At 43.2% G+C, this 19393-nt stretch overlaps 1 protein-coding gene across 1 annotated transcript in view; it reads right to left on the bottom strand.

The window, feature by feature from the left end:
• The window catches only part of RERG (RAS like estrogen regulated growth inhibitor), a 152250-nt gene that overhangs the window by 22286 nt on the left and 110571 nt on the right, over nt 1–19393 (bottom strand). The window lies entirely within an intron of this gene.

Here is a 19393-nt window from a genome sequence, read left to right as displayed (position 1 = left end):
ATCATGGCCTTTTTCTTTCTCTGATTTTCAACTGAGGCGCTTGGCAAATGCATTTCTCTCTCTTCCTCTTAATAGTTTGTAAGGAACATATGTCTAAAAAGCTTTTTGGAAACCTGCTGCTTCCAGTTGCATATTTGGGACATTTCCTCATATACTTCCTTGGCTTTTAGAAATCTAGATGGAAGTTATATAAATATGCACTGGACATGTGGCTTTCTGATGGAATTCATGTAACCATTTTTGAAACGGAAGGATCATCTTTCTGCTCAGCATTTGTACAGTAAAATATTGCATTTATTTATTTAGTTTTAAATAGAAAAAAAAATGCCCTCAGGCCCCAAGGTTTAGAGCAATTAAGTTGATAGGTGTATGTTTATCACAGTCTGTCTTTATGTGGGGAAAACAATATTCTAAAACCTATTATTACTCCTGTCTAGAGTAGATCCTTTGAATGAGTTAGATTTACCTATGTGTGTAGAGATACCATTCAATAATAGATCAAATGTGGTACTCTAGTTGTGATTAGTCAACAGGATTTCTGCCAATGTGTTACAGATCTTGAGGATGAAATTACCTATTCTTGTGTATTCACATTTCCTCCCATGACAGATTTTAACCTTGTAGTTAACCAGGGGGGAAAATGATGCTTGTTGTGATTTACTCCACCAATTTACATGTTTTGGCTTAGTCTGGTTCTTCCTAGTCGGTTTATAGACCATAAATTCAGGGAGCTTCCATGATCAAATGTGTGTTCTTTATATGTAAAGGTAAAACCAGATGATAAATTCAATACACTTGCTCACTGAAGTGGTGAAACTCATCTGTTTAGACAAGAACATGCTTTTCTTACATATTTTATATTTCCTGTGCTTTTTGGGGGACTGCTTTGTTGGAGGGTATATATGGGGTTTAATTGATAAGTATGATTGCTGAGGCATGCATTTCTGAATAACTGGTATTGTGGGAAGGAAAATAAATGCAATGTAGGGAAAAAACATTTTCCTTAATGCCTAGTTTGACTCTGCAGGTCCATATATAATGCCTGTGATTATATAAAACAGTCTTCCCCAACCCAGTACCTTCCAAATGTGTTTGATGACAATTCACATTGTCTGATTTGATAAAAATCAGATCTTAGAATCGTTACTTTTTGATGTATAACCTGCAGAATCCACTAGCTAACATGACCATTGAAGGGTAATATTACCACATTGTTCAGTAATGAAAGGAGAGAAAGGGATGGTTAGAACAGGAAAGATGGGGAAAGAATGGTAGGCGTGTGTGTGTGTGTGTATGTACAGCTCTACATAGCAATGACTGACATTAATAGTCATCAATACATTGTTCCTTAGAAGACAGTCAGCATTTTGCCTGATTTCCTAATCTTTTGTGTATGTTTATTCATGTTTATAATGAAGACAGCTGTTTCACTCTATTGTTTATCACCTAACATCTGAAAATCTGTAGTCTATAAAATAACCATTAGTACAGTAAACATTTTTATTGTCATGCAAAGACAAACAGTCCCATTAACTCACAGTTCCTGTCCTACTCCCAAGGAAGTAAAATTAAAATCCCATAATCCAAACATCTTGATGGGTGAGGATACAAGACCTTTTCACTTGGTGGCTGGGATGACATTCCAAATGCAGTATGGCATCTGGCTTTTAAAGATCTCTGCAGGGACAAAAGCTCTACAGGCAAACATTTGCCCTTCAGCTTCTGAAGGCCTCACTGCTTCAGGTTGCTCAAAGGGATACAACCCATACCCTATTTGAGATAAACTGTAGCCACTTTATTCCTTTAATTGTACAAAAATGTATATCTTGCTTTGCTCCTCCAAAAAGTGTCACAGCTTACAAAATATAAACAGACACATGAAAATAATACCATGATAGGAACACACTGGTCAAGTGCTGCTAGCAGGGAGTAGAAGGTGCTGTGTCACAGAGGTTTGCTCCATTCTAGAAAACTGGTTCCAGAGAGTGGCATAGGTGCACTCTTGTTCAGCTCCATAGCCATTGTACTAAGGAATTCCACAGAGGTCCATCTTGTCTCTCATGCTGTTCAGTATCTATACGAAGTCACTGAAGAAGATCATTAGGAGTTTGGGGGTTGGGTGCCATCAACATGCTGACTGATAGGATCCAAGAGGAAGCTCTACTTCTGCTTGTAATCCATGTCAGCTGGGGTTGTGCCAGTGTTGGATGCAGGGCAATGGATTGAGGTTGAATCCTGATGAGATGGAAGCCCTGTAGCTTTGTGGTTCCTTGCTCTATGAACTGGATGGGGTTGCATTTCCACTGAAGAAACAGGTGCATAGCTCAGGAACACTTCAGGATCCATCTCTGTCATTGGAGACACAGTTTGGAATTCCTGTGGCCACCTTTGAGTGACCCTCCAGGTACATTTCTTGGGTAGGGATAACCTAGCAACTGTTCATCATTACTCTAAAGTAGTACATCTTCCCTCCCTAACCCACTTCTACTTAGGTCATTGCACAGTAAGAATATGGTATAATGTTCTTCTGCTTTTTAATCCTGACTTACTCCAGTGACAGCAACTAGTTTGTTTTGTTGCCTATGATAGTTCTTATGTTCTCCATAAGGATTAGCAATATCCAGCGTGGCTGGGCAGCTACCTTGGGACCAGCTCTCCAGGATGAGTAACTGCAGACCAAGCTGAGCTTTTTTATACATCCCTTTTTCTTAGCTTAAATTAGCCTTGAAGCTGTTACAATGACATCTCTACAATGCCTTCAAACATCGTATCAGAGCAGACAGAGATAGGCCACAGCCAAGGAATTTTGTTGCTCAGGGGAAAGAACAACATGTTTCTACCACAGCACCAGATACATAACCCAACTAGACTACCAGTTGATAGTACAGTGCGCCCAGGCTTTACACGGGGGATCAGTTCTGGACTCCCCTGCGTAAAGCAAATTCCACGCATGCTCAAGCCCCGTTTAAATTAATGGGGCTTCACGCGGTGGCACGGCATTAGTCCCTATGGGTTGCGCTGCCCCTTACTTCCTGGACGGCTTTTAACGTATGCTGAAAGCTGCATAAAGTGCACCCGCGTATGATGCAGGCACACTGTACTGTATTCTCCATTGCACCTGAAGCAGCAGCTTGCTTAGAGTGTGCAAGATAAGCATAACACACAGTTTGTCCTCCAATAGATGGGGATGGCTCCAACATCCAAGATGAATAGCTGCTGCCACCCTCCTATGTCTGCCACCTGAGGGAACTTCCTCACTCTGTCTGATGGTAGGGGTGGTTCTAGAGTGAAATATGACAAATTACACCACTCAAAAAGACAAATAGTTATGCACCTTTCAAAATTGCACAACTGACTGGATAGAATCCTGTTGGTTAATCCAATGAGGGTAGACCAATTGAATCCATTATTAAATGGTGAGTTAACACATAGGTAAACCCAGTTGATTCAATTGCTTTATTATAATGGGGACTATCAATAGGATTTGGGCTCATATCTCACTTAAACCTAGGATTCTCATAGGTCTCCTGTCCACTGTATTCCTGTCTGCATAGCTTTGTTCTTTGGTCACCTTCACATGCACACCAACATCTCACAGATGAAAACTGGTTCACATATGGCCATGCAACATCAGAGTGTGGCCAAGATGCCAAATGTTATTAATGAGCAAGAAGAGACAAGCAATGAATGGCTGCAGCAGTTTGCCTTTGCCTAAGTTGACTGGGAAAGGCAAGATTCTGCCCCATTCCTCTGCCTCCTGCTTGGTTAACTGAAGTCATGCCCAGCCTGGAGGATGACTCGGGGGACTCAGAGGATGAGCCAGAGCCCCTAGGACCTGAACCTGTAATTGGGAAGCCTGGGGCTGGCCCTAGCTTTACTGGAGCAGAGTCTATGGCCCCTCCAGAGGTTCAACAGCCAGTCTGCCTGGGGCTGAGGCTGTGGACATAGAGGAGGATCTGGGAAGTGTGCCTACCTTCAGGGAGCATCGAGCTGAAAAAGTGGGGCTTCAAAGATCACGGAGGCTTTATCAGAAATGTGTTTGTAATCAGACACACCTGAATGCCTGCTGCCTGCCTATTTAGGCAGCTGGAGCATGTGTGCCTTTTTGCCAGTTATTATCTGAGCTTCTTGGAGGAAAGACGCAGCCTCTAGCTCCTGTGGCTTCTTGGAACAAATTCTTGCTTCTTAGACTGCTGACTATCTTGATGATCTGGAAACCTTGACCTTGGACTGCCTTATCAACCTGCCTATCTGATACCTTGAATCTTGGACCGTTTGACAACTCTTTTGGTAATCCTGCTGATACTGCCTTGAATCTCCAAGACTGTGTTGCTTGAACTGACTGCTGTCTGGGGGTTTGTTTGTTTGAGAACTAGGCTGACTTTATCAGCCATTTGGCTGCTTTGCTGGACAACTGAGTACAAACTACATTTGCACATTTTTCTTGGTTAGCAGCAGCTGAAGTAAGCTGAAGACAAATGGGGGAAAGTGGGATGAAGAGAAATTGGGTCATTTTAACAGCAACTGAAAAGTGATACGACAGAGAATTAGTCAAAACTGTTCCTGCCATATTGGGACAGTTGGAAGGTATGCCTTCACAGAAGGTTTAGCTTCATCATCATTCTGGTGCTCAAAGACAAAGCTCAAGGTATTAATTAGGTAACACTGAAATCCCACAGCAAATCATTTCCTCTACAAAATATGTGCAGTTATGCAAAGCTGGCCTTCTGTGTGAAACAAAGCAAAATGATTTGTTCAGACTTAGAGCTTGCCTTGACTTCTGGCATTTACCAGTAGTTCTTGCTGCAAACAGGGGATGATGTCTGTCACCACTGGCTGTTTCCCTATGAATAATATTTGTGGAGGACCACATCCATCTGGCTTCTGTGTTTCCTCAGCTTAAATTAACCAGAAATGTGGGCATGTAGGTGTCAAGGCTGGTTAATTGTCTGCCCTTTCTGAAAATCAAATGACTCATTCCACACTGCAGAAAGTGGAAGGGTTCATACATACAGCCTGACATGGAAGAAGAACTGGAGAGGCAAAGTAAAGTAAGCAGAGGGTTGGGAAAACATGATGCCAGGGAGAAAACATGCCCCTTTGTGCACTGAGAGGTGAGAGAGATTTAGCATTTGCATTATCTGTTCCTCTCTGCAAAAAGCCTGTTCCTAGCATTCTGTCACTCTAAAGTACAACCAAAGAACAGGGCTATATAGATAAGAACAGGCATAATTCTCAATGGTTGAAATTAGCAGGGAGAAAAAGACAGAGAGATCAGAGATAGCACCTATTGTGAGCTTTATGAACTATAGACTTCAAAAATTGACACTATCTGATTTCTAACAAAGATCATACTTTGAATGGTCCTGGGGTTCAATCTCAGGCGCCACAGCTGCAGGAATCACATAACAGGAGATGTAGAAGCCCCCTGGTTGACACCTTGAAGAGTTACTATCACTAGGTGGGCCATATTAATCTTTTCCCGGCACAGCTTGGAAATATTTATTTGGACTATAGTTCTCAGAGTTCCCCAGCCAGCATGTCCACTGCCTATGCTACCCGGGAGATCTTAGGGAATTGTAGTCCAAAGAATAGCTTTCTCAGTCTGTGAATCCTACTTATCTATATTAAAATTCAACTTCCTTCTCTCTCCTTTCTGTGTTTCTAACTCCCAGTGCGGCTAAAGAATAAAGAGAAGAGCAGAAACAATAAAAACAGCAAACCCAAACTGCCAATGAAAACATATGAAGCAGCAGCAATAATGAAAAACAGTGACAATGAGAATAAAACCAATTCAGATGATTTTTTTAAAAGGTCTGGAAAAATACAGAGATCTTTGTCTGGCACCAGAAAGAGTAGGCACTGGGCCAGCCCCGCTGAGAAGGCTGTTTGTAAGGAGAGGCTACATTACAGAAAAGGCTCCCATTATTACTGGTTGTTGTTATCTTTAGTTGCTGCTTTTTTGTTAATTTATATCCTGATTTCCCCCAATTTTGATTAAAATTTAACTACAGAATATTAAATTCAGGACAGATTAAAAACATCAGTAAAATACATATAAAAGTTTTTATTTATTTAAAAAAAGTAATACAGCCTGCCAGCCCAACAACTTACCATTCAAAGCCCATTGCAGCCAGTTCCTAAAAAGTATGTTGGAATAGGAAAATTTTCACTTGATGGTGGAATGACAAAGGGAGGAAGCTATCACAGCCTCCCACCAAAAATGTTTTCTCACTGGTATCAACACTGACATAGCATTTTACAGTATTCTGAATACTTCGCCTGCTGGAAGTCAGGTCTCCTCTGGGCAACTGATGGCGCCTAACCACATGAAGAAGAGCCAGGCGGGTTACAAACTGCCAAAAAATACGTATGGAATACGTATTAGGGTTAGGAAGGGGAGGTGCTTCCGCACTCCCCTAACCCTAGTACGTATTCCATACGTACAACATGGCGGCGCCCCTTCCACATGGGGGCAGCCATGTTTATGTATCGGACGCTGTGTGTCCGCACGTGTCGCGGTGTGGCTGTGGCGGCTCCCTTACGGAGCAAACGGCGGCGGCAGCAGACCACCTCAAAGCAGTGGTCTATAACCTGCCCCAGTGTGGTATTAAACACTGGACTAGAGCTCTAATAGATCAAGGTTTGAATGCCCACTCAGCCATGGAAACCAACTGGGTGACCTTGGGCAAGTCATACTCTCAGTCTCAGAGGAGGGCAATGGAAAAACCCCTCTGAACAGTCTTGCCAAAACAAAACAAAACACAAACAAAACAAGACAAAACAAAACACAAACAAACATGATAGGGCCACCTTAGGACTGCCATAAGTTAGAAATCATCTGAAGGCACACAACAGCAGCAACAAGAATAATCACATGGATGCTCCTTGTAGGAGTATAGCTGCATCTTTTTTCAGACCTTTCTTCTAAAGAATAGGTGTCACACAACGCAGGTTAAGGTGCACACTGCACAACATCCAAAGAACCTCAGGCAGAATATCTTGCAAGGGCTTCCCCTTGTTCTAGCAATAAAAATACAATGATAACAAACTAAGGTGGGATACAGACTGCCAGAAAAAGGCAGCCGGGAGCCGCCTCTCTTTTCCACATAGCCACAGTGCAGCAACCAAATTACGTGGTGCGGCTGCGCAGAAAGAAAAGGAGCACTGAAAAGAGGCTCCTTTTAGCTTGTACAGGCATTTGCAAACTGCCTGTGGCAGCGCGAGTACGTCACTCCTGCGCGCGCCCATCTGGACGGTGCGCAGCAGTGACATCACAGCTGTGCGCACCGTATATACGGTGCCACACAACAGTGACGTCCTGGTGAAGTCTTAGGGTTGTGGGGCATCTGGAAACGGTTTCCCGAGGTAACCCTAGCACATCGCCAGGACGTGCTAAAGGGCCCGTCTGTCGAGGGCCTAAATAGCTAAAAATGTGATTCTCTTTCATTATACTCAAAGATTTCTGCATGCAGAATTACATTATGCCCCCCTCCACCCCCCAGGACTCACTGTTTCACTGCAATACTCCCCCATGGTCCACATGGACAGCAGGAACATGAGGGAATCATTACTTATTCTTCATATTAATTTGTATCCCATTTTTCTCTCAAAATTGGAACCCAAAGTGGCTATCAGAGAAACCTCTGACTGTGTTCCCATAGCTAGACACAGACTGCAGACATCCAGTGGGATCTACTAGGGTCCTCAGTAGGTCTCAGCAGCAGATCATACCATCAGTTTGTGTCTGGATATGGGAACATAGCCAGATGCTTCTCCAATCCCCCTTGCTTTCCACAAGCAATAGAATGGCTGTGGTGGGAAGCTATCACAGCAACTACTGAGTCTTCTCTCTGTGTGTGTGTTTTTGGACATTGCAGAGGAAGAAAATACCAACCTGTGCAGCCCCACACCAAATATATGCAAATGTATACATTTGAAAGGTGGATTTATGCCTATGTATGTCACTAACAGGATGACAGTCAAAATCTGATGTCTGATGTGGTTTCCTTACTTTGCTTTATGGTAGAACATAGAGGTGAGTCTGTAAAGCAGTTCATTTGTTCTTTTGGTTTTAAGAATAAATGCTCCACTGTTCTTTCCTCACCACTCATCTGTTCATCTCCAATCTGTATATTAATTTCAAAATGCACTTTTATAATCCTGGATATCTTTTTCCCCAGATGTCCCCCCTCCTCCTTTGAAATGATTGAACTATGCAGGGAATTCCTTTGTGCAATCAGCAAGTTTGCAGCTGTACTGGGTTTTGAGGCATGTTTGGTGTTTTTAAAAATAAAATAAAATTACAAAGCATGTTGGAAAGTCTGTGTGCAAATGCAAATTGTGACTTCATTACCATATTTTCTTTTCTTGAGGTCAGAAGAAAAATGTATTCATTTTTCATGCAGCCCAGCCAAATATAGACATAAGGTACATTTCCCTTGATGTTCTGTTGCAGTTTTTGCCAGTTTGGGGAAGGGGAGCAAGACCAGAAACAAAGGATGTTAACTGTTAGACCAGGGCCCCTTTTAGCTCACAAAATGATAGCACTTTGATTGCACTCTAATTGCCATGGATCCATTCTGTAGAATCCATGGTATTTAGAATTGAAAGCCAGAGAGTAATACTGCCTCCACACAACACAACTACTACTATGTCCTAGATCAGGGGTGAGTAACTGCAAGAAGAGATGAGGGCAAATTTTGCCCTGCAACTCAGTCACAGCCTGGTCAGCTTGTCTAGGCATATTGGAAGTGATAGTATGTCACTCCTGGTCACAATTTTCAGGCTAATTCAGAGCTGAAAATGAAGCTTGGGAGTTCTGGGGCGGAAGGAGGATAACTATCATGTTTGTGGATGGCTTTTGGTAGTTTGGGGTGGAAAATGCCCCCCCCCCCCCCAAGCATTACTTTTTGAAAAATGGTGTAGTTTTTTTGGGAAGAAGAGAATGCTGGAGGACATTAATGGTCCGAAAAATGCAGTTTTTCTGTCATCTTCCGGCCTGTGAGGTAGTGACCAGGCAGGCCCAGCTCCATCAGGGCTAGCCTGAAGAGGCCCCTCCCTCCATAACTGTCATCTTCCAGCCCAAGAGGGAGTGACCAGGCAGGCCCAGCTACATCAGGGATAGCCTGAAGAAGAAGAGCCCTCCCTCCTGTCCATCTGCCTTGGTCCAGGCCTCAGAGGGAGAGAAGAACCACTGGACCTCATCCCCTTTCCCTCCACCATTCCCTTCTCCTTTTGTGTCGTGTCTTTTAGATTGTAAGCCTGAGGGCAGGGAACCGTCTAATTAAAAATAATAATTGTAAGCTGCTCTGATAGCCATTAGGGCTGAAGGGTGGGGTATAAATACCATCAACCAATCAATCAATGGCACATAGGCAGCACCTTCCCCCTCTTTGCACTAAAACAGTATCTGGTTAAAGTGCTCTCAGAAGAAAGTCTACTAGTTTGGAGGTGTTCCAGATCTGAACAACTTTGCAAATCAAGATTAGCTGAAAGATGCAGAGCTGTAGGAAGGAGAGTACAGACCTGGAAGTTGCAGCACTGGAATCCTCATGGTGGCTGACATTTATGTAGGTTAACTGATGTTCTGCAAGAAGGTATGCGGTACCTGTTTGTGCAAGTTTTTGATGATTACACAATGGTAACTGGATGGTGTCAAGTGTAGCTTCATCCTCCCTCCAAATGATCACTAACTGGTCAGGGATGCATGTGGGAGAGCTCTGTTGCACCATCAACTGTTGTCTTGTCAAACATCCACAACATAGGCTGGCAGAATTTACACACTGTCAGCATTAAATAGGACCCAGAAAAGCCACTGGAACAGCTGCTAGAATGACAGGAAATGGCCATTAGAGTTTTCTTTTGAACGCTTTATGCTATGCCAATATTGAATATTGAAAATGGCCTTTGATGTTTTAGTTTGGATGCCTTGCTATATTCAACAAAAAGGAGCAGCTTGTACAAAGCAGTTTTCTATGGGTACAAATATACTCTTCTGATGAGGAGCTCCATCTACTACACCATAGTGTTCATTCTTGGGAAGTAACACTTGTCCTGTGGCCCCATGTGTGTAGTGACTGCTTATGGAAGACACCATTTTAATGCCCTCTCCTAGGAAGTGTGTATGAACCTTTCCTGGTTATTATTATTAACCTTTATTTATAAAGCACTGTAAATTTACACAGGGGGCTTTGAATGACTTTTTATTCCAATCTGTATCCATTGATGGTCATAGATCACATGCTTTTTTACTGGTTTAATTCATTCTGTTTTGAAATACGTAGTAATAAATTTTCTGAAAATCTGACTTCGAAAAAAGAATTTTTCTTGTTTGATATAATTGCAGAAAGCATGCTGTGTTCACACCAAAATAAAACCAAATCATAGCATGTGATATGTAGTTAAGGACGTTATGGTGGAAGCACACTGAAGCCTAGTTTTTACATGGTTGAGCATGGTGTAAGGGTTCCACATATGGAACTCCAATGTGACTCCCCTGTTGCCACCCTCAGGAGTCACCTTTGTGCTGTGATAGCCCCCCAACACCAGCATTGCCATTCTGTTGCTGGTGGAGAGTGGAGGGGATGGGAGAAGCATCTGGCATGACTAAGAACATCTTCTAGTGCAGGGGTAGGCAACCTTTTTGAGCTGGGGGCCGGGTTGCTGTCCCTCAGACAACCGGGGGGCCGAAGCCAAAAAATAAATAATTAAATAATTTTTTTAAAAAATTAAATATATAAATAAACCAGGACAAATGTAGGACAAAATTTTCAAATGGAAGACACTTTTTTAAAAAAATTGGAGGACACATGAAAAAAATTGCTGATTTTTTTAAAAATGTTAATATAAATGCATGTTTCTGAGGCTTCTATAGACAATTGCCCCCCAAAGGCCCCAACGGCAATCGGTGGCAGGACCAGGCCGGGGGCCGGTCCCAAGGCCTTGTCGGGCCACATCCGGCCCGCGGGCCGCAGGTTGCCTACCCCTGTTCTAGTGAGATCTGCTGCGGTTTTCCTAAGATCTCAGTGAATGATGCCATCAGTCCATGTCTGGCTATGGGAACATAAACATATACTGTGCCAATCCCATCTGCTCTCCACCAGCAATGGCATGTCTCTGTGTAGGTGTTACTGCACTGCATTGGTAAAACCTGGGGTGGTTTTGTGGAGAGAGGAAGAGAAAACAAACCTTTGCAATTACCAATCCTCTCCCCAAAAAAATCCAACCAAATATAAGCAAGTTTAAGGTGAATTTATGCTTCTGTATGTCAATAACAGAGAGCCAGCATGGTGGAGTGATTTGATCATTGGATTATGACTTCAGAGAGCAAAGTCTGAATCCTGCTGGGTGACCTTGAGCAAGTCACAGTCTCTCAGCCTCAGAGGATGGCAATGGCAAGTCCTTCTGATGAAACATGTCCCCCAAAAAACTTCTGATAGGCTTGATATAGGGTCGCCATAAGTTGGAAACAACAGCAACAATGTTGCTAACAGGATGCTGGTGTGAGTGCTTCTATTTTTTCAAGAATAAAAACAGGGATCTCTGACATGCTCAGATGACTCAAACATGCAAGAGTTGACCTACATGCCTGAAGAGGCGTGAGATGTAGAGCAGGTCTCTGGAGATGGTACCATTTCACAATCCAGGCAGGAAGGGGACTGTGTGTTAGAATATCCCCTCCCCCCCCGCCTCCATGTCAAAAGTGGACACAGCAAATTAGCACTACAAGCAGAAGGCTAGATTAGGGGTTTAAGTTTTTGTTTGTTTGTCCAAAGAAAGAAACATTTGAACCTACTGTCTAAAACTGTATCAGCTTCTCCAGTGGGACTGTTACACACAATGTTTTTCAAATCACTCTAACAACTGCTGAGCGCACACAAGAAAACCACACTAGGATGGGAAATTCTGGGGCTTTCTAAACAGCCCTTTGGGACGTCCGGAGGACAAGATGGCGCCGGCCATTCTACATGGCCGGCGCCATCTTTACGTATCGGACGCACAGCGTCCAGACGCGTCGCGCCGCTGCTGACGTAGCGAGCGCGCCCCTGGCACCTCGCTACGTCGCAAACGCGACGCAAAAAGAAGCTCCATTTTGGAGCTTCTTTTTTCGGTCCGTGCGGGAGTCGGGCCGTCTGAAGGCTCTGGCTCCCCCGCGGACCTTCTGGCGGCGGCGCCAGACCGCTGCAAAGCGGCGGTCTGTACCCCGCCTCTGTTGCATTAGAAGAAATAATAAGAGATCTGCAAATTTTGGCATAGGCTTCAAACAAATGTAAAATAAATTTTCTACCATGCACACTGGCCATGTTCCACAGGAACGTAAAACAAATTTTCTACTATGCACACTGTCCGTGTTCAGCAGTGTACCATTTCTGGTACAGAGGGAACTGTGTTGCAGCAGTCTGCAATACAGGTGTTAAAGATGTGGGGCCTCTTTGTCCCAACATGGTTGAACCTACAAGGATTTTTCAGTCAAGTGATGCAAGCTCCTTTCCTCCAACTGTCCTGATTTTAAAGGATAGTCCTGATAAACCCTGTTTTCCCATTTTTTTCAAGTGCTTTTAAAATGTCCCAGTTTTTCTTGCCTTCTCCCACTTTTCCTCTTCATCCTCAGCTTACTTTAATTGAAGCAAACTGAGTTCAAAGTACAAATGTAGTTTGCATTTACAGTGCGCCCGCGTCATACACGGGTGCGCTTTACACGGCAAAGCCGCATGGGGAGTAAGGGGTGGTGTGTCCCATAGGGACTAATGGGGTACATGCTCATGGGGCATATGCGCTGCCACGCCGCCATGCCGCCACATGCGTGAGCTCCATTCATTTAAATGGGGCTTGAGCATGCGTGTAATTTGCTTTACGCGGGGGAGTCTGGAACGGATCCCCCGCATAAAGCAAGGGTGCACTGTACTTAATTCAGCTGGGGACAGAGGAGCAGATGGAATCTTGTCCTTCCCAGTAGGCACAGGCAAAAGCAAACTGCTGCAACTTCTCCTAACTTGTGTGCTCTTCTTCATTAATAACTTTAGCCATTTTAACCACACTCTGATGTTGCTTGGTCATGTGTGCCCCAGGTTTCTTTTATGAAATGTTGGAGGATATGGGCTAGAATTGACAAATCTGTCAGTTTTGGTCTCCCACATTCACATTTCTTAAAATCTCAAGCTCTTTTCATCCTGAATATAAAGAAATGTGTGCACTTCTATAAATTCTTATCAAAAACAAACTGAAAAGGAATTCACACCTCTTTGCAGACAGCATCATGCCCTGAATGTTTCAAGGTGTATCTCTGTAATTCATTACATAAATTCATACTGCCCTGATGAGAACTATGGGTTACCCCAAGGGACGCAGGTATAGAGGGGTCTTAAATGGAGCTATGCAGTGGCAGCCATTCAATAATTCATGTCTGTGGCACCCTGTGAGAGACAGCTGTGTTAGATTAACACATGAGTATTTAATGAGGTTCTCCAGCAGCATGGAAATTGAAAAGGACTGCTGGGAAGCTCAGCTCTTCCTTTCTCCAGCTCAGCATCCTTTTTCCTCAAACACTTTAGCCATTGGGATTCATTTGAAATGACAAATATTCCTAACTCTTTAATAGTGTACTTTTTGTTGGGTCGTTTTCTCAGGATGAGTCACATCACACTTTTATGTGTAGCCAAGGGACACTGGTATTTGCTGTGATCATCATGCAAATTATGAAGAGAAGATTTGCTGTTATTTGTTGTTGTTATGTGTCAAGTTGACTCTGACTTATGGAGACCCTGTCATAGGGGTTTTTTTTTCTGGCAAGATTTATTCAGAAGAGGTTTGCCATTGTCTTCTTTTGAGGCCGAGAGAGTGTGACTTGCCTAAGGGTTTCCATAGTTGAGTGAGGATTTGAAACCCAGTCTCCCAGAGTCCTGGGGTGCATCTACACTGTCGGTATAATGAAATTTGACACCATTTCAACTGTCATGGCTCCATCTTACATCATCCCGGGATTTGTAGTTTGGTGAGGCACCAGCACTATTTGGCAGAGAAAGCTCAAGACCTTGTACAAGTACAAATCCCAGGATTCATAGGATGGAGTTACAACACTTAAAGTGGTGTCAAACTTCATTATATCTACAGTGTAGATGCACCTCTAGTCTAATACTCAAGCCACAATCTCACATTGGCTGGTAGTGTAGAGAATATACCATTCTTTAAGTTTAAATGCTCAGCGAATAACCACACCACACAGTTTGAAGATTTGTAATCATCATGGTGCCATCCTACAGAATCCTAGGATTTGTAATCTGTCAAGGTCCTTTGAATTCTCTGCTAGAGAGCTCTAGTACACTCTCCTGAAGAAAAGCACAAGAGTTTTCTACCTCATCAGAGATGGTGGTGGATGACATGGGATCCAAATGGGCTGATAGTGGCCAGAAGAGTTATACAGAGAAAATTTGGGGGGGTTTGGTTCAACAAATCTTTACACCCACCCTAACCTGATATGAAACAAGGATAGCAGAAAAATATAAGTGGCATTCAGAAAAAAGCAATAAAACCTAGAGAGAGATTTCCATATCTTGAGAGACTGAACAGCAGTCTTCCCCAGCAGCTTCTCCCCTGCCGCCCCAATTCTTTTGGAAAGATGCTATATCTTCAAGTAGCATTATTCCTGGATGAGTTCTGGTAAAAAAGAGAGAAACCTCACAGATACCAGCCTCCAGAAAGAGACCTCCATGCGACTTTGCTCTCAGATTGGCAGCTGCTACAACAATGGTAATGCAACAAGGGGGTGATTTCATTCTTACTCTGAGCTATAGATTGTTTTTTGGGAGCTTTTGTCTCAGTCGTACCTCTTCTATGATATCTGTTTGGGGTGAGGAAGAGATTACAGCCATAGTTGCTGGTTTTCCTTCTCTCAGTTTAAGGCATGAGTAGGGGTGTAGTAGCTATTATGGTGGGGGTGGGTGGCAAAATGAGGACACTGCCCTCCAAATGAGAATTCTGTTCCCCTGCCCCAATCTTCCTTGTCTCCATATTTCTAGCATTACAAAGACTGACTCACTAAAAATCATTAACACCCAGAAGTCTTACATTTGCTTTGTTTGCATTCCCTTGGTCATTTTGTTTGTTTCCTTTCTTCAAATATCATAGGCTGCATATACAGTGCAGAATTTGCAGCTTGATAATGCTTTAACTGCCATGGCTCAATGCTGTGAAATTTTGAGATTTGTAGTTTTGTGAGAAATTTAGCCTTCTCTGTCAGAGAGCGCTGGTGCCACAACAAACTACATATCCCAGGACTCCACAGGATGGAGCCATGACAGGCAAAGCAGTTTCAAACTGTATTAATTCTGCAATGTGGCAGCCACCATGATTTTTATTTCCAAATGCTTAGCTGAATTTTGAAGTTACTGTAATGCTATAAATTTGGGGACAGAAAGAAAAGTTCATGGTGGGAGAATTCCTATTGTACCCACACTGCAGGTGAGTCCAGTGATGCAAATAGACTCCTTTGCTATCTAGATGCCGAAAGTTGTGGTAGGTCCCCCCCCCCGGCTGGGTCAAAATGTCCACGTCTCCCCCTCTCGTTGTTCTGTTTAAACATCACAAGCCCAAAACCCTGGGGCCAGGTTCCCAACAGTTAAAATAAACATAGTTAAAAATTCACAGCAAAAGTTCAAAAGTAATTCAATTAAATATTAAAATTAAAACTAATTTAAACATTTTTCTAAAAATCAAACAGAATCCAGGACATTATACAAGGACAGTTTCACTTAAAAATGTCAGTATGGAAAGGCTGGCCAGAACCAAAATGTCTTCACTTGGGTGCTGAAAAGTAGTAAGGAGGGTGCTGGTCTAATCTCTTTGGGATGGCTATCAAATTCTGTGGTTCTGTGAGTCTATGAACCCCTCCATCTGGTCATATTACATTTGGCACACCTTTGGCTGCAAATGCTTCACATGCATCCTTAGTTACATAGTTAACATCCATTCAGCATTCCTGTATAGTTCTCCCCAATCTTACAGATGAGGCTGAAAGATGGTTGTTGCTTCAAAGCACCTATTTAGATCATGATAGGTACATGATTCATACTGAGAACTTTCTATAGAGAGCCAGCATAGTGTAGTGGGTTGAGGGTTGGACCACAGCTCTGGAGACCAGAGTCTGAATCCCCACTCAGCCATGGAAACCCACTGGGTGACCATGGGTAAGTCGCACTCTTTCAGCCTCAGAGGAAGGCAAAGGTAAACCTCCTCTGAACAAATCTTGCCAAGAAAATTCCATGATAGGTTCACTTTAGGGTCACCATGAGTTGGAAATGACTTGAAAGCACTCAACAACCATTCTTAGTCTTTGGGTATATTTCCAAGAAATTAAGTATACTGAAAACAATGGAAATGGCCAAAATGCATATAATTAAAATAAGTATACAAAGCAACAAGGAAAAATTCAATAAATTGGCTATTTTTTCTAAAATTAGATAAATTTTGTAATGTGTAAATTGGAAGAAATGTATACTGGACAATCAAGTTGTGAATTTCAGTGCAGGAAGGAAAAAGTCTGATACAGAAAAAGGATAGCAAGAAAATGTAGTGGGATTCTAAACAAAACAAAACAAAAAACTATATTAAATCAAGGCAGAGAGATTTTTACATCTTTAGGTCATGATCATAATGGATTTTATGAACTGATATTTCTTACACAAACTCATTACCACTGGGGAGATAGTTTTTTAATCGAAAAGTAGCTAATTGTTACGAAGTCTGAGATCCATGCTCCACAGCATGAATGGAAATGCAGAACTCCATGCATGCCATAAAATATTTCAGCCCTTTTGGAAAACCTGGTTGAGTGTGACATGCTGATACTTTCTCTGTACGTTCAACGTTCAATCCAATGTTTAACTATATGTCAGAAGAATATACATTTCTTTTTATGTACCAGAACATTAAAAGAGCTCTACTGAATCTTTTCAAAGGGTAGGGGGCTTTCTTCACTGCCATTTGGGACATCCGGAGGACGTCCCATTTTAAAAAAGGGGTGTCTCTTATAGACGCCCCTGGGCCTAGTACGGACTCCGTCCGTACAAGATGGCGCCGGCCCTTCTACATGGCCGGCGCCATCTTTGCGTATCGGACGCTGAGCGTCCGTACGCGTCGCGTCCTTTGTGACGTAGCAAGTGCGCCCCTGGCGCCTCGCTACGTCGCAAATGCGACGGAAAAAGAAGCTCCATTTTGGAGCTTCTTTTTCGGTTCGCGCGGAAGTCGCGCCGTCTGAAGGCAGACCTACCGGCGGCGGCGGCAGAGCACCGCAAAGTGGCGGTATGTACCCCGCCTAGCTTATGCTTTTCCCAAACAGTCAGGGTCAAAATGGGAAACTGTTTGCATTTCACCTGGCTATTCATAATTTCAAATTCCTTCCATGTCACCACTTCTACTCAGTAATCCCCTGCACATTTGGAGCAAGGGCCAGCACTAGCCTGCATATCCTTGACTTCACCCTGCAAAATTCAACAATGAGTCTTAGAGGCAGAAAAAGGCTCATGTAAAACCTGGATATTATTATTATTATTATTATTATTATTATTATTATTATTATTATTAGTTTTATTTATACCCCGCCTTTCCATATGATCAAGGCGGCTTACAACAGAGTCTCAGAATACAAAGCAAAACAATGCACAGGAAAAAACAATGCAATACCATACAATGCCAACAATATAAAAATACAGTACATAATACATAATACAAGCCAGAAAAAAACAGTATAATACAAAGCAGAAAAAGCAGTATAATACAAAGCAGAAAAACAATCCCCTGACAATAAAACCTACACCCCCCTCTCAAATTCCCTCCCTCCAAAAAGACCGCAACAGCGGCGCCAGGCAAATTGTCCTTGGCGCTCCTCCCCGATGGTATAGGGGTAAAGGAGAGTCCTTTGGGCCGCAGCCCAGATGGAAGCGGGCGGGCGGGCGGCGGCCTCTTCGGGGAGGCCGGCGAGCCGGCTTATGAGGGGCCGCTCTCACCTGGTCCCTCCCCTTCCAAAGACGCCGCTGCGGAGGCAAACAAAGAGTCCTCACCAGGGCCGCTGCCAGGTGGAAAAGGCAGCGGCGTCCTCCGGGGCAGCAGGGAGTCCCTTGGGCCGCAGCCCAGATGGAAGCGGGCGGGCGGGCGGCCAAATGATAATTAATAGTAATATGAGTGAAGCACTGTTATGCACTTTTATAGTGAAAGTGCTCTTGGATTATTTTCATCCTTTAAAAAACAACAACTTCAAATGCTAGCAAGATGAGGCCACTTTGAAAGGATACATATGTGTGCATTTGCACACATACAGAGGCAATTACCTTAGGTGTCAGATGTTAAAGAGAATGAAGAGAAAGTGTTGGAGATCAGATGTCTGTGGGACACATGATGGCTGCAATCCAACATCCCCTTGGCTGGCAGAAATATCAACGTGCAGAGATATGATTCATGAACACTATGCAAATCCCTTGCAGAATAACAACACTGAAGTACATGTTAGTGACTACATGCTGTTGTGCAATGCACAACACATGATGCACAACTTCAGTACAAACTATAGGATGTCTAATCAGTATAACATGCACAATCACAGCGCAAAGTAGAGGAAGCACAACCAAAATGCAAAGAATAGGATGCACTGCCACAATGCACAATATAGGATGCACAGCCACAATGCACAATGTGCAACTTGCAAAGATGAACTGAGCCACACAGCTTCCACCCTATCACCAGAATACCTCCATTGTAGAAGGGTGACCTCTTGGCCCCACATGCTTAGTGTGACTTATACACATGTATGTTCCTAGCATGATGCCAGCCACTCTCTTCTGTAAGTTGTACGGTAGCCTGCTGCCATTAGGCACACTACAGAAAATGGTACCATCACTAGTGCTGAACAAAGATTCAGCTGCCAATTGGGCTGGTTTCTTTATGTAGTATGAATGGTGCCCCTACTTTGTCCAGCACTGGCACTCAAATGTCTTAGCCTGGCCTTGAACATTTTCCCTTTCTTTTGGGAAGACATAGGCAATGGTTAAGATTTAAGACATAAGGAGTGATTTTCTACTGTTACTGCAAAACTCTAACATGCAATTACAACAGTTCTTTAAATAAATGGACTATTATTTTCATTCATCTCCATTTATATATGACTGGGCACAGTAGAGGCCCCAATGCCAGTGGGATGTACATTTGCTCTGCGTTTCAGTCTGAATTTCTTGACCCAAATCCCGTTGAATCAATAGGAACAATAGAAAAATGTAAAATACGATACGTAAAGGTGGCGCCGGCCTTGTGGAATGGCCGGCGCCATATTGTACGGACAGAGTCCGTATTAGAGCCAGGGGCGTCTCTTCTAGTGGCAGTCCCAAGTGGCAGTCTATAACCCGCC

This window comes from Sceloporus undulatus, chromosome 5, assembly GCF_019175285.1.
Source record: "Sceloporus undulatus isolate JIND9_A2432 ecotype Alabama chromosome 5, SceUnd_v1.1, whole genome shotgun sequence".
In the NCBI taxonomy this organism is placed as follows: Eukaryota; Metazoa; Chordata; class Lepidosauria; order Squamata; family Phrynosomatidae; genus Sceloporus; species Sceloporus undulatus.
This window is presented reverse-complemented; position numbering and strand designations above follow the sequence as displayed.